This window comes from Leucopleurus acutus (genome assembly GCF_964270905.1).
Source record: "Leucopleurus acutus genome assembly, chromosome: Y".
Lineage (NCBI taxonomy): Eukaryota > Metazoa > Chordata > Mammalia > Artiodactyla > Delphinidae > Leucopleurus > Leucopleurus acutus.
In genome coordinates, this window is record NC_139164.1 from 6,621,471 (window position 1) to 6,633,859 (window position 12,389).

A 12,389-nucleotide genomic window follows, 5' to 3' on the forward strand; every position below is an offset into this window, starting at 1 on the left:
CCGAGCTGATATCCCTATGCTGTGCGGCTGCTTCCCACTAGCTATCTATTTTACATTTGGTAGTGTATATACATCTATGCCACTCTCTCACTTCATCCCAGCTTACCCTTCCCCCTCCCTGAGTCCTCAAGTCCACTCTCTACATCTGCATCTTTATTCCTGTCCTGCCCCTAGGTTCTTCAGAACCTTTTTTTTTTTTTTTAGATTCCGTATATATGTGTTAGCGTATGGTTTTTGTTTTTTTCTTTCTGACTTAACTTCACTCTGTATGACAGACTCTAGGTCCATCCACCTCACTACAAATATCTCAATTTCGTTTCTTTTTAGGGCTGAGTAATATTCCATTGTATATATGTGCCACATCTTCTTTATCCATTCATCTATTGATGGACACTTAGGTTGCTTCCATGTCCTGGCTATTGTAAATAGTGCTGCAGTGGACGTTGTGGTACATGACTCTTCTTGAATTGCGGTTTTCTCAGGGTGTATGCCCAGTAGTGGGTTTGCTGGGTCGTATGGTAGTTCTATTTTTAGTTTTTGAAGGAACCTCCATACTGTGCTATGAACATTCTTGCACTAGGCTGTGGTAGACATACATTTTAATTTATCTTAGGTAGCTACCTATGAGTAAAGTTGCTAGGCATAGAACTGATACGTTCTAAACTTCTTAACAAAATGCCAGTCGTTTTTCCGAAGCACTTGTGTTATTTTAAATTCCCACCATCACTGTGTGCAAATTCTGGTGGTTCAACATCCTTGCCCTCCTTCAGTGTGGTCAATAACTGAGCCATTCCAGGACATGGCATTTCATTGCAGCCCAAATAACTTCTTTTTTATTTATGTACTTTTGGCTGCGTTGGGTCTTTGTTGCTGCGCGCCGGCTTTCTCTAGTTGCGGCGAGCGGGGGCTACCCTTGCTTGCGGTGCGCGGGCTTCTCATCGCGGTGGCTTCTCTTGTTACGGAGCACGGGTTCTAGGCACGCGGGCTTCAGTAGTTGCGGCAGGCGGGCTCAGTAGTTGTGGCTCATGGGCTGAGTTGCTCCGCGGCCTGTGGGATCTTCCCGGACCAGGGCTCGAACCCTTGTCCCCTGCGTTGACAGGCGGATTCTTAACCACTGGGCCCCCAGGGAAGCCCCCAAATAACTTCTTTTTAAAAGTTTCCTTTGCATGCAAATGTTGAACAACACTTGTTTCGCTAAACAATAATGATTTTGGCTAACTAATTTGCATCACAGAGGCAGCTCGTTCAAGTACCCCATCGTAAGGTTAAGAGCCACTGGGACATGTGATGATAATGAATAAATTGAAATGAGGATGTGGGAGAGGGGATTGAAGACCAGAAACCAGGCCACTACTATCCAGGATTAAATGTGTCCAGCCCCTTAACCATCTTTGACGGTCTTGAGTTTGTCATGGGTGATGGTTGGAATTTAATCCATTCAGATATTTATTAAGCCTTAATTCTGTGCTGAGGATTGAGTATAAGGTCATGAACAGGACAGAGGTTACCCCAGCCTTCATGGAGGATACTGTTCAATATTTAGTGGGTGAAAGTCGCCAACTAGAAAGGAACTTCAGGACAGTGCAGTGAGGACCGTGGTCAGAAAGCACCTATCTAGGACTTGAGGGCTTCGTAGAGAACGTCTAGGAGGGTGAACTGCCGAAGCAGGTGGAAAGGCGGGAGGGTTCCAGGCTGAGTCATGAGCCCGTAGGACAGATGAGAGAGAGTGGTGAGAATGAGCATGGTAAGCAAAGTCTACCACGTGTGGAGCAGAACAGGGAGGCAGGGACCAGATCTTGAAAAGCTTGTCATGTCAAAAATGCGCATGTTACTCACAGGACAATGGGAAGCCATTTTTTTTTGGATTTATGAAGGGACGTGAGTGGAGATGTAAAATGGTGTGGCCGCAGTGGAAAATGTTTTGATGGTTCCTCGGTAAGTTAAATATGAAATTCTCATATGACCCAGCAATTCTGCTCCTGGGTATGTACCCCAAAGAACTGAACACAGGCGCTCAAACAAACATGTGCACACAAAGGTTCACAGCAACACTATTTACAGTAGCCCCAAATTGGAAACACCCCAAATGTCCACCAACAGGTGAATGGATAACTAAAGTGTAGTATTATAACGGAATATTATTCCAGTATAAAAAAAGAGTGAAGAACTGATACATGCTACAGTGTGGATGAACCTTGGAAATACTGTGCTAAGTCAAAGAAGCCAGACAAAAGCATATTGTGTGATTCCACTTACCTGAACCACCCAGATGTGGCAACTCCACAGAGACAGAAAGCGAGTACGTGGTTGCCAGGGGCTTCGGGTTGGGGAGGAACGGGGAGAGGCTGCTCAGTGGGTGCAGAGCTGCCTTTGGGGGTGATGGAGGTGTTCTGGAACTAGAGAGCTGAAGGTGGCACAACATCGTGCATGTACTGATGTCACTAGCCGTCAGTTTTGTTACGCGTGCATCACCACAGGTTCTTTGAGAGGGCGTAGGGTACCATGCCGTTTGTTTTGGGAAGATCAGTGTGACTGTGAATAGGGGGTGACAAGACTGGAGTTAGGGAGACCAGGTAAGATCCTTTAATTCAGGAGGAAAATGAGGGTGCGGGAGTAGTGAGTGATGGGAGGAAAGCAACAGGCGGTGGTCATACCGGAAAGAAGTCGGGGCATGGTGACGAGTGTCTGGGGATGAGGAAAGGCAGGGGAGGCGAAGATGGAGACCCAGGTCATCGGGGCAAAAACATCTCAGAAATTATTCTGCTCTTTTCACACTTCTCTCGCTTTTAATAATACACCTGCGTGGCTTGCTATTGGAGACAATATAGAGTTTGCATTGTAAATATTTCCCTTTTTTCCATAGCTGTGTTTATCCCAAAGCATGCCAGCTTTCTGCTGATGGAGACAGGGCCTAAGTCCCTCTGGAGAGACAGGCATCAACCAGTTCAAAAAGCAAGACTGCCCTTCAGGCATCTTACCCGTTTCTAAGGCCATGCTGACCCGGATCGAGCTTTTCCAGCTCCACAAGTGGTTAGGATTGTCATTTCTAGTTCAAACGATAAATACAGAGAAAACTGTAGTTTATCTGATAAACTCATCACTGAAAGATAAAATTTATCATGGGGAAACAGTCATTATAACGATAACATCAACCAAAGAGCCCAGCTATTTACTACATGCCAGGGACCATGGCCAGTGCATTACATCTCCGAGTGTGCATGGCCTCTCATCCTCTGCCCCCCGCCCACCTCCCTGCCCAAGAACCCAGGTCCTCATCTCAAATAATCCCCAGTCAGGGATTATCCGCGGTTCTTGCTTCCTGTCTCTACTTCTCCTCCCTCCGTCCCCTTGATAAGGTGGGAAGAAACCCTGTTCAAACCCGAAGATCCTCAGTGTCAAGTCCTAACACAGCTGTTGTAAACTCAGGCGAGACAGGGCTTCAACGGCCTTCTAAACCAGGAGTCGGCAGACTTGTCTGCAAGGGGCCAGAGAATAGGTATTTTAGACTTTGCCCTCCATTCGGTCTCTGTCACAACCACTCAACACTGCCATTGAGGCTGAAAGCAGTCAGAGACACTCTGTCCATGAACGGGAGTGGGTGCGTGCCAATAAAACTTTACTTGCAAAAATCGTACACCTTACTTGACCCGTGGGCTACAGTTTGCCAGCCCTTGTTGTAAACTGAGGGTTTGCGATCACGTTTTCATTTTACTTAGCTGTAGTTGGCCTGGGCCTCCCTGCGAGAAATAATCCAGGAGTGATGAGTGGGCTGCCAGGGAAGGGACTGTGGGCTTCAGTTGAAAGCAAAATCTCTGCTTTATGCCCCAGCAGGATCAATGATCATTACTATCCTTTCACCATTAGGTGCTCAGATATTGTTGAGATAATGGCCTAGTTAGAGGCTGCTTGGTTATGTTCCAGTCAGCAATGCCTGGCCCTCCCACCAAGCAAAGCGGGGAAGAGAAAAACCAACCAACTAATTAATTCTTTGGTCCCCAGCAATTATGCAGGCCAGGACTAGTGAATTATTTAAAACTGAAAATTAATTATTCAGTGAGAGTTCCCAAGACGCATCTCTGGCCACACCGTCAGAGAGAAGAAAGCGGGGCATGCTACCACTTTAGAATTCAGATGCAATAGAGCGAGAGTCTGAACTTGCTGCTGCTGGTTGGGTCGGGGAGGAAGGAGCCACGGAGGCTGCGACCGGTGTGAGGTCGGGCACAGTCAGCCCCACAGTGGACTGCGTGCTTCAGAAGAGGGAGGGTGCAGACATAAAACGCAGAAACGATCTGAACGTGGGCTTCCCTGGTGGCGCGGTGGTTAAGAATCCGCCTGCCAATGCAGGGGAAACGGGTTCGAGCCCTCGTCCGGGAAGATCCCACATGCCGTAGAGCAACTAAGCCCGTGCGCCACAACTACTGAGCCTGTGCTCCACGACTACTGAAGCCCAGGCACCTAGAGCCCGTGCTCGGCAACGAAAGAAGCCACCGCAATGAGAAGCCCTCGCACCACAACGAACAGTAGCCCCCGCTCGCTGAATCTGGAGAAAGACCACGCGCAGCAGTAAAGACCCAAAGCAGCCAACGATTAATGAATTAATTTTTTTAAAAAAGAAAAAACGATCTTAACGCGAATGCCCCTACCCATTAGCAGACCGAGACTGAATAATTGTGTGTTCGGCTTGTGTCTTTCTCTGTAATTGTGGATTCATAGAGAAAATGTGATTTTTAGACAAAGCTACTTGAGGCACTTGCTTCTCTTAATATTGCCGGCTAAGTATTGTTACTTGCCTGATAAGAAGCTGGAAGGCGCAGAACACGCGATCCATTCCAGGCGAACTCGTCACCAGGTGTGTGAATGAACTAATCCAGCAGATCTCACGGAGGATTTCCTAGGAGCCAATATTTTTTCCACCAAATAACTTGTATTTTGAGCTAATTATAGATTCACAGGAGGTTGCAAGAATAATGCAAAGGAGTCTCTTGTTCCCGTCACCCTTTTATCCCCAATGGCAGCACCTTGCATAAAACCATGGCAGGTTATCAAAGCTAGGAAATCGACAAAGCCACAATACGATGAACTAGCCTACAGTCCTTACTCGGATTTCACACTTTTTTGTGCCACTCATGAAATGGGTGTGTCATTGTGTGTAACTGTATGAAGTTGTACCACTTTTAGATTTGTATGACACCGCCACCCTCAAGACACAGAACTCTTCCATCGCCACAAGGGAAATCCCCATGTCATCTCTTTACTCTCACATCCCCCTTCTTCCCCAGCCCCTGGCAGCCAACGATCTGGTTTCCATCTCTATACTTTTGTTATATTGAGGAAGTCCTGCAATGCAGTCATAAAATATGTGACCTTTTGAGATTGGCTTTGTACACTCTGCATAATTCCCTGGAGATTCTTCCAAGTTGTTGTGCGTATCAATAAATAGTGTGTCTGCACTGAAGGGCGTCCAGACTGATACCGGTTTTGGGCGCTTACGTATTTGGCGGCTGTGGGCCAGTGTCTGTGTGAACCTCAGTTTTCATTTCTCTGTGATCAATGCCCAGGGGTGACTGCTGCTGTCCAGATTTGCAGAGCGGGATCCAGCAAACATTGAATGATTTTACGTTTGTCCCCCTGTTCCAGTTCCTGAACAAACCACGTGTGTGCACCAACTGTTTGGGTTCCTGACGAGATGTACCGTTAGCCCCCAAAGGCATGGAACACCCTGGCTTCAGTGACTGTTATTCAATCTCTTCTGTTTATACAAGCAATCTAGATTAGAAATAAGTTTTTCCTATGGGGCGAGGAGGGGCTGAAGACAAACTTTCTCTGCAAACCGAGCAGGACCCTCTGGGTCCTTCCTGGGACAGACCCCTCCCCCATATTCATTCTCTGCTGTAGCTCCTCTCTGAAGTACCTAGATAACAGGGCTTGATGCACATTCCTGAGTTGTATTACAGATGCTAAGCCCCCACCAAATGGAAGAGCTAGCTACTGGATGACCATGAGCACACAGCCCCCGGGCCTACTAGAGCCTAAGGATTGATCGTGTTAACCCACGTGGCACGCCCTGTTACCTCACCATCAGCCAACCCGAGAACTGTGTACAAGCCAATTGTGGTACAAGCTGATCGCACACCCTGCCACCTGCCTCCCTCACCTGGGCTTTAAAAACGCTTTTCTGAAACCCATTTGGGAACTCGGGCTTTTTGAGCAGTAGCTGCCCTGGACTCCTTGTACGGTGCCTGCAGTGAAGGCTGCACATTCCTTCACCACAGCCGCTGGTCAATAGACTGACTTTACTGTGCGCAGGCGATGGGACCCACGCTTGGTTCAGTAAGAGCTGGTTCAAGATCTTGCTTTAAGAAAGCAAAAGAGGGACTTCCCTGGCAGTCCAGTGGTTAAGACTCCACACTCCCAATGCAGGGGGCACAGGTTCAATCCCCTGCTGGGGAACTAAGATTCCGCATGCCGTGCAACGCGGCCGAAAAAGAAAAAGAAAGCAAAAGAAAAAGAGTCTCTAAGAGATATCTGTCAAGGGCCAAAGAAGTCTAGAAAACAGTGCAGGCTTTCACGCGGCAGGCTCATGTGAACAAGATCTCCTCCCAGACATGGATAATGTACCACAGGGTCCCGTGGGATTCCTTTGCAGCACCTGCTGGAAGTAAGCATTGCTCAAGAAAACCCACATTTGTATGGGGAGCAGTGTTTCCTTGCCAGTTTCTCCACCTTGGACTCGGATCTGAGACTTGAGGCTTGGGAACAGGACATCTGTTAAGACTGGCCCAACGGCCCCCCCAACCCCCCCCTCCCCAAGTCACATTTGCTTTGGGCCGTTTTGAAACCAGCTCCTCTATGATGATGAGTAGGTTAAAAAAAAAAGCAGGTACTACCCACAAGGTTAATTTTTCACTACGTCTTGTTTGCATTGTTGGTTTCCATTGCCCACAGTAGAAATGAAGCAGTGATTTTTATGCTCCGGGGGAAAAACAATGTTGAGTAAGAAGGCTAGTTTCAGTGACTTGCTTCTGGCCAGAAGGAGAGAGTGTGTCCCACGCTCCTGGAGGAGGGGGAGGGGGACCAGCATCCCCCACCAAAGTCTGGCAAGGGGGCCCTGCTTAGGCAGGGCGTGGGCAGAGCAGCACACCCCAGTCTCCATTTCCCAACCCAGATGGGCAGAGACTTACTGAGGGCCCTGTTTTCATCGCCATTCAGGCCCAATCTCATTCCTTCCCCAGAAAGCAGAGAGCAAGGACTCTGTGTGTACCGCTGCCGCCTCACCGACGGTCCGTTGTGAAATCCAAGTTGCGCGAACACTTTCTCTGAACATGTAGCTGGGGGGAAAAGATGATGCAGTTAGGTAGAGCAGTAGCTGCCGTGAACAACAAGTTTTCTTGAGTTGATGAACTAAGTAGGAGAGAAAAGAGGTCCCTTGGTGTGTCTTCCCCATTTCTGTGTCTATTTTCAGACCCAAACTGTTTCCTGTTAAAATATGCATGCCAACATTTTATTTTTAACAAATGCTAGCCAAAGTACGCATTAGTGTCTTCTCCTCAGTCTCTAAAATTGGGTACGATGGCCTAAATAGCTGGGGAGTAGCAGGAGGAGGAAAGATTCTGAGAAGAACGCAGACAGGAGGAGCTGAGTGGATGGAAAGGAGGAACTCGCTGTCTTGGTGACGAGGGGCGGACTCCTGGGTCAGCCTCCAAGCGGAGAGGACAGGAGTGAGCGGAGGGCTGGGCGGACTCACTTAGGATGCTCTTAACCCACTGGCTTGGGAAATTCGTTTGCAAGGGTAGCTTTTTTTTTTTTTTTTTTTTTGGCTGCGTTGGGTCTTTGTTGCTGCACACGGGCTTTCTCTAGCTGTGACGAGCCGGGGCTACTCTTCGTTGCGGTGCACGGCCTTCTCATTGTGGTGGCTTCTCTTGTCGCGGAGCACGGGCTCTAGGCGTGCGGGCTTCAGTAGTTGTGGCTCGTGGGCTCTAGAGCGCAGGCTCAGTAGTTGTGGCTCACAGGCTTAGCTGCTCCGTGACATGTGGGATCTTCCCGGACCAGGGCTTGAACCCTTGTCCCCTGCATTGGCAGGTGGATTCTTAACCACGGAGCCACCAGGGAAGCCCAAGGGTAGCATACTTTTGAAACTTGCCCCTTTATGTTGTATGAGGAAAATCACACCATAAAGACTCAAATTCTGGTGACATTTCATTTCATACAAGGAAGCTCAGCTGGCAAGGAATCTCCTTGTACTTGAAAAAAAAAAGTATTAAATCAAACTAAAGCTTGCATGTAATTCAATCAGAACGACTAACTCTCAATGCCCCGCTCCATCTCTCCTCACCCCCATCCCATTCACCCACCCCAAGCAACAACTTTCCATTCCTACCTGTTTCTTCTAGAATTTCTCTCCATATTTCTAAGTACTAATAATATGCACATGCTGTTATTTCTTGATTTCTTCGTTTCAGTCAACTTCTATGATGGTACCTGGGGATTTGGCTGGTTCAACCACCCCAGTTCAACTCCCTCCAGCCCCTCAACTTAGATGTTATGATTTTTGTTTAAATAGTCTTTGTATTGGGCTTCCCTGGTGGCGCAGTGGTTGAGAATCCGCCTGCCAATGCTGGGGACACGGGTTCGAGCCCTGGTCCGGGAAGATCCCACATGCCGTGGAGCAACTGGGCCCGTGAGCCACAAATACTGAGCCTGCGCGTCTGGAGCCTTTGCTCCGCAACAAGAGAGGCCGCGACAGTGAGAGGCCCGCGCACCGCGATGAAGAGTGGCCCCCCGCTTGCCGCAACTAGAGAAAGCCCTCGCACAGAAACGAAGACCCAACACAGACAAAAATAAATAATTTTTCTTCAAAAAAATAGTCTTTGGGGGCTTCCCTGGTGGCGCAGTGGTTGAGAGTCTGCCTGCCGATGCAGGGGACGCGGGTACGCGCCGCGGTCCGGCAAGATCCCACATGCCGCGGAGCGGCTTGGGCCCGTGAGCCATGGCCGCTGAGCCTGCGTGTCCAGAGCCTGTGCTCGGCAACGGGAGAGGCCACAATAGTGAGAGGCCCGCCTACCGCAAAAAAAAAAAAAAGTCTTTGTATTATTTTTTTGTAAATGTATTTATTTATTTATTTTTGGCAGCATTCGGTCTTCGTTGCTGCATGTGGGCTTTCGCTAGTTGCGGTGCGCGGTGGCTACTCTTTGTTGCGGTGCGCGGGCTTCTCGTGGTGGCTTCTCTTGTTGTGGAGCATGGGCTCTAGGCATGTGGGCTTCAGTAGCTGTGGCACACGGGCTCAGTAGTTGTGGCGCCCGGGCTTAGCTGCTCCACGGCATGTGGGATCTTCCCGTACCAGGGCTCGAACCCATGTCCCCTGCATTGGGGACCACTGCACCATGAGGGAAGTCCCTAGTCTTTGTATTATTATGGCTTCCTATGTTCTCTGCTAATCCAAGTGACAAGCTATGATTACATTTCCTTTCTTGTTGAGCTCTGAATATTTTCTGGAATTAAAACCTGTCGCATGCCATTGCTTAGTTTTCTAGGGATGTATGCCAGTTTTTCCTACGTGCTTTGCACTGTCCACTGATGACTTCCCCAAATGCTCAGACACATTAAGTAACCTAACTGTCCTCGTTTTCCCCATGCAGAGACCACCCCTTCTCCCGCCTGCTCTGCAACGCACTGATTTGATCTGGAAACCAGCACACGGCTTGTGCTGAAACACCCCAGCCTCTCGCCTGCACTGGCTCTCGCCTCCTGGTCTCCTTGTGTTCCCCGTTCTCGGTTTACTACTTCGTGTTTCAGAAACACATTCTCCAGGAGCTTCCAAAGAGAGTGTGCAGGTGAGGTGCGTACCGTTGCTGTCTTTGCAGTAGGCGGAACCTGCTCCCTCGACCCCCTGGTTCTACCTGAGGGAGAGCCCCCTGGTTCTACCTGCATTGGAAACGTCCTCAGAACTTTCTCTGCTTTCCTTCTGCTCCTACTGCCCTAAGGATCCTACTGCCCTTGGACTCTTGTTCAGCCTCATCGGAGATGACTTGTTTTCCTCTGCAGAACCTTTTCACCCCTAGAAATAGAACAGGTGTCCCAAAGTCAGTGGTCTAATAGCTGCAATTTAAAAGGTAAAAAAGAAAGATGTGACGTTAATTTTAAGAATATATTTTATTTATCCAGTATATCAAAAATATAATGGTTTCAACCTGTAATCAATATAAAAATGATCGATGAGAGGTTTCACCTTGGGGAAGTCTTTGAAATCAGGTGTGTAGAGCACACTCACAGCCCACTTGATTCGGACCTGATATGTCCAGTCAGCCCGGTGCTCAAGTATTTGGGTGAATAAGAGGGTCTTTGTGGATACAAAGCTGGCCAGCCTTCCTGGCAGGTGGCTGTCTCACAACAGGTCATGTCACTGCCCCAGGGCTTCTCTAGCCTCTGCCACGGGGCCGACATCCGAGATGTGTTCTTGGAGTCCTGGAGGATTGTTCAGGTTTGCAACGTTTTCTGTGAAAGAGCCAACAATTCCTGGAAGAAGTGACTCTTCGGGCCTTACTGGGTAACAGGCATAAGGGAAACTGGGTATACGGCCAGCAGAGGGCCAGCCCCTGCCCAGTGGGTCTCGGGTTGGATGGCGGGCAGAAGGGCGGAGGGCAGGAGGAAGGAATACAGGACAGGGCTACTCTCCTTCCCCTTCTCTCTCTGTCTCCCTGTCTCTCTCTCCTCTTCCTCCCCCAGTCCCCATGACAGTCAAGACCCAGAGGTGCCCACCAGGGTGGCAGAAGTTTCCGCACTTGTATCTGTCATCTTCAAACTACAGACAAGAGCAAGCCTCCTACTTTGCTTGTCAAACGTTTACGTGATTTACATAGCGCTTATTCTCAGCCTGCCACTGTTCTAAACCCTTCTGCAAATATGCCCTCATTTAATCCTCGTAACAGCCCTGTCCATTCTAAGGATGGGAATGCCGAGGCCCAGAGAGGGTCAGTGTATGGTTGAGGTGTGTCCCCAGGCAGTGGCTCCGCACTCCAAGCTCTCAGCCACTGCTGGTGGCTCCCCGTCTCCATGGGGTTCCTGCACAGTTAGGCGGAGCGCAGGAAGTGCTTGGCTGTTTCGCCGTGAAATGGTCTGCTCTGGAAACAAAGCCTGTGGGCTTTGAACTGAATTTTTGCAGAATGGGTTTAAATCCAGAGCCGAGGCGGCGCTCCGAGCAAGTGCTGAGCTCCACGTGCTCCCTGGGGCTTCCATGCTGACCCTTTCCGGTTTCACGAGTCTGGTCCCCCCATCCACCCTCACTGCCGGAGAGAGCCAGCTAGAGACAGAGGGCATAGCTCACCGGCTAGTCGTACCTTTGAATATGAAACTCCCACTTAAGCACATTCCAGCCGGGTTAGGCTCCCTACTGTTTCCAACTAGGACCGTTTACTCTACCTTTTCCTTTCTGCCTTAGTCAACTTTCCGACTTCCAGAGTTTTCCACATGTTGGTGAGCCTCAAATCCCCTGTATGTGTCCTGCTAGGAACCAGCAAGCTCATAATTAATAAGATCTAATAAATTTGGGCTCCAATACTTTGCATTATGTGATGGTTTTGACAGAAGCTGGGCCAGAGTGAGCCTCCACTCTGTGAAGAAAAGGTTGGCTAATCACTGTAATCGAGTAAACATTGCAGGGACTGGATTCATCTGTTTTTCAGATCATGGAGCTATGATGCTTGTTTACGCCTGTATAACAGCCACATGCTATTTCATACATGTAGTAATAATAGCTGGTCTTTTGTTTTCAGGACCATTGGTTTAGCTATCACGTCCTTGGGTAATGCAAGCATCCTGCCTTTTATTTTATTTTTTTTTTGGCTTTGTTGTTACATCTGTGTTTGCCCAGTCGTGGTTTCCCCTGAGGCTCTTGCAGTCGCACGGACCTGGGAATGTATAATTATGATCTCGCCTCTTAAAATCCTACGCGTCTTGCACTCCAACAGTTCTGAGCTATTGGAGCTCTTACTTCAGAAGCAACCCTAGGTGGAGAGACTGCTAAAAGAGAAAAAAGGTTTTCTGAATCAACAAGCAAAACCTTGCTGTAAATTTCCTAAAGATAGCATCGACAGGATACATAAATATTCCAAACTCGGAAGCAGAGACTTGTGAGATAAAACCTCCAGTTTTGGGAGACAGTGAAGGGTCAGGGATATATATTCTAGTCTGAGAAAAAGAAGTGGAAATTGCAAATCTGTACATGAGCTGTGAGGAGCTCGTATGCTGGTGGCAACGCAATTACCTTTGAAGTAATCGTCAGGAAAATGAATGAATACAGGAATGTGGCTTTTGAGGTTTAATATGATTTTTCAGTAATAACTATGTAGGAATAATTAACTAATTCAGGACAAGTGTCTTCAAAAGTCTATTAA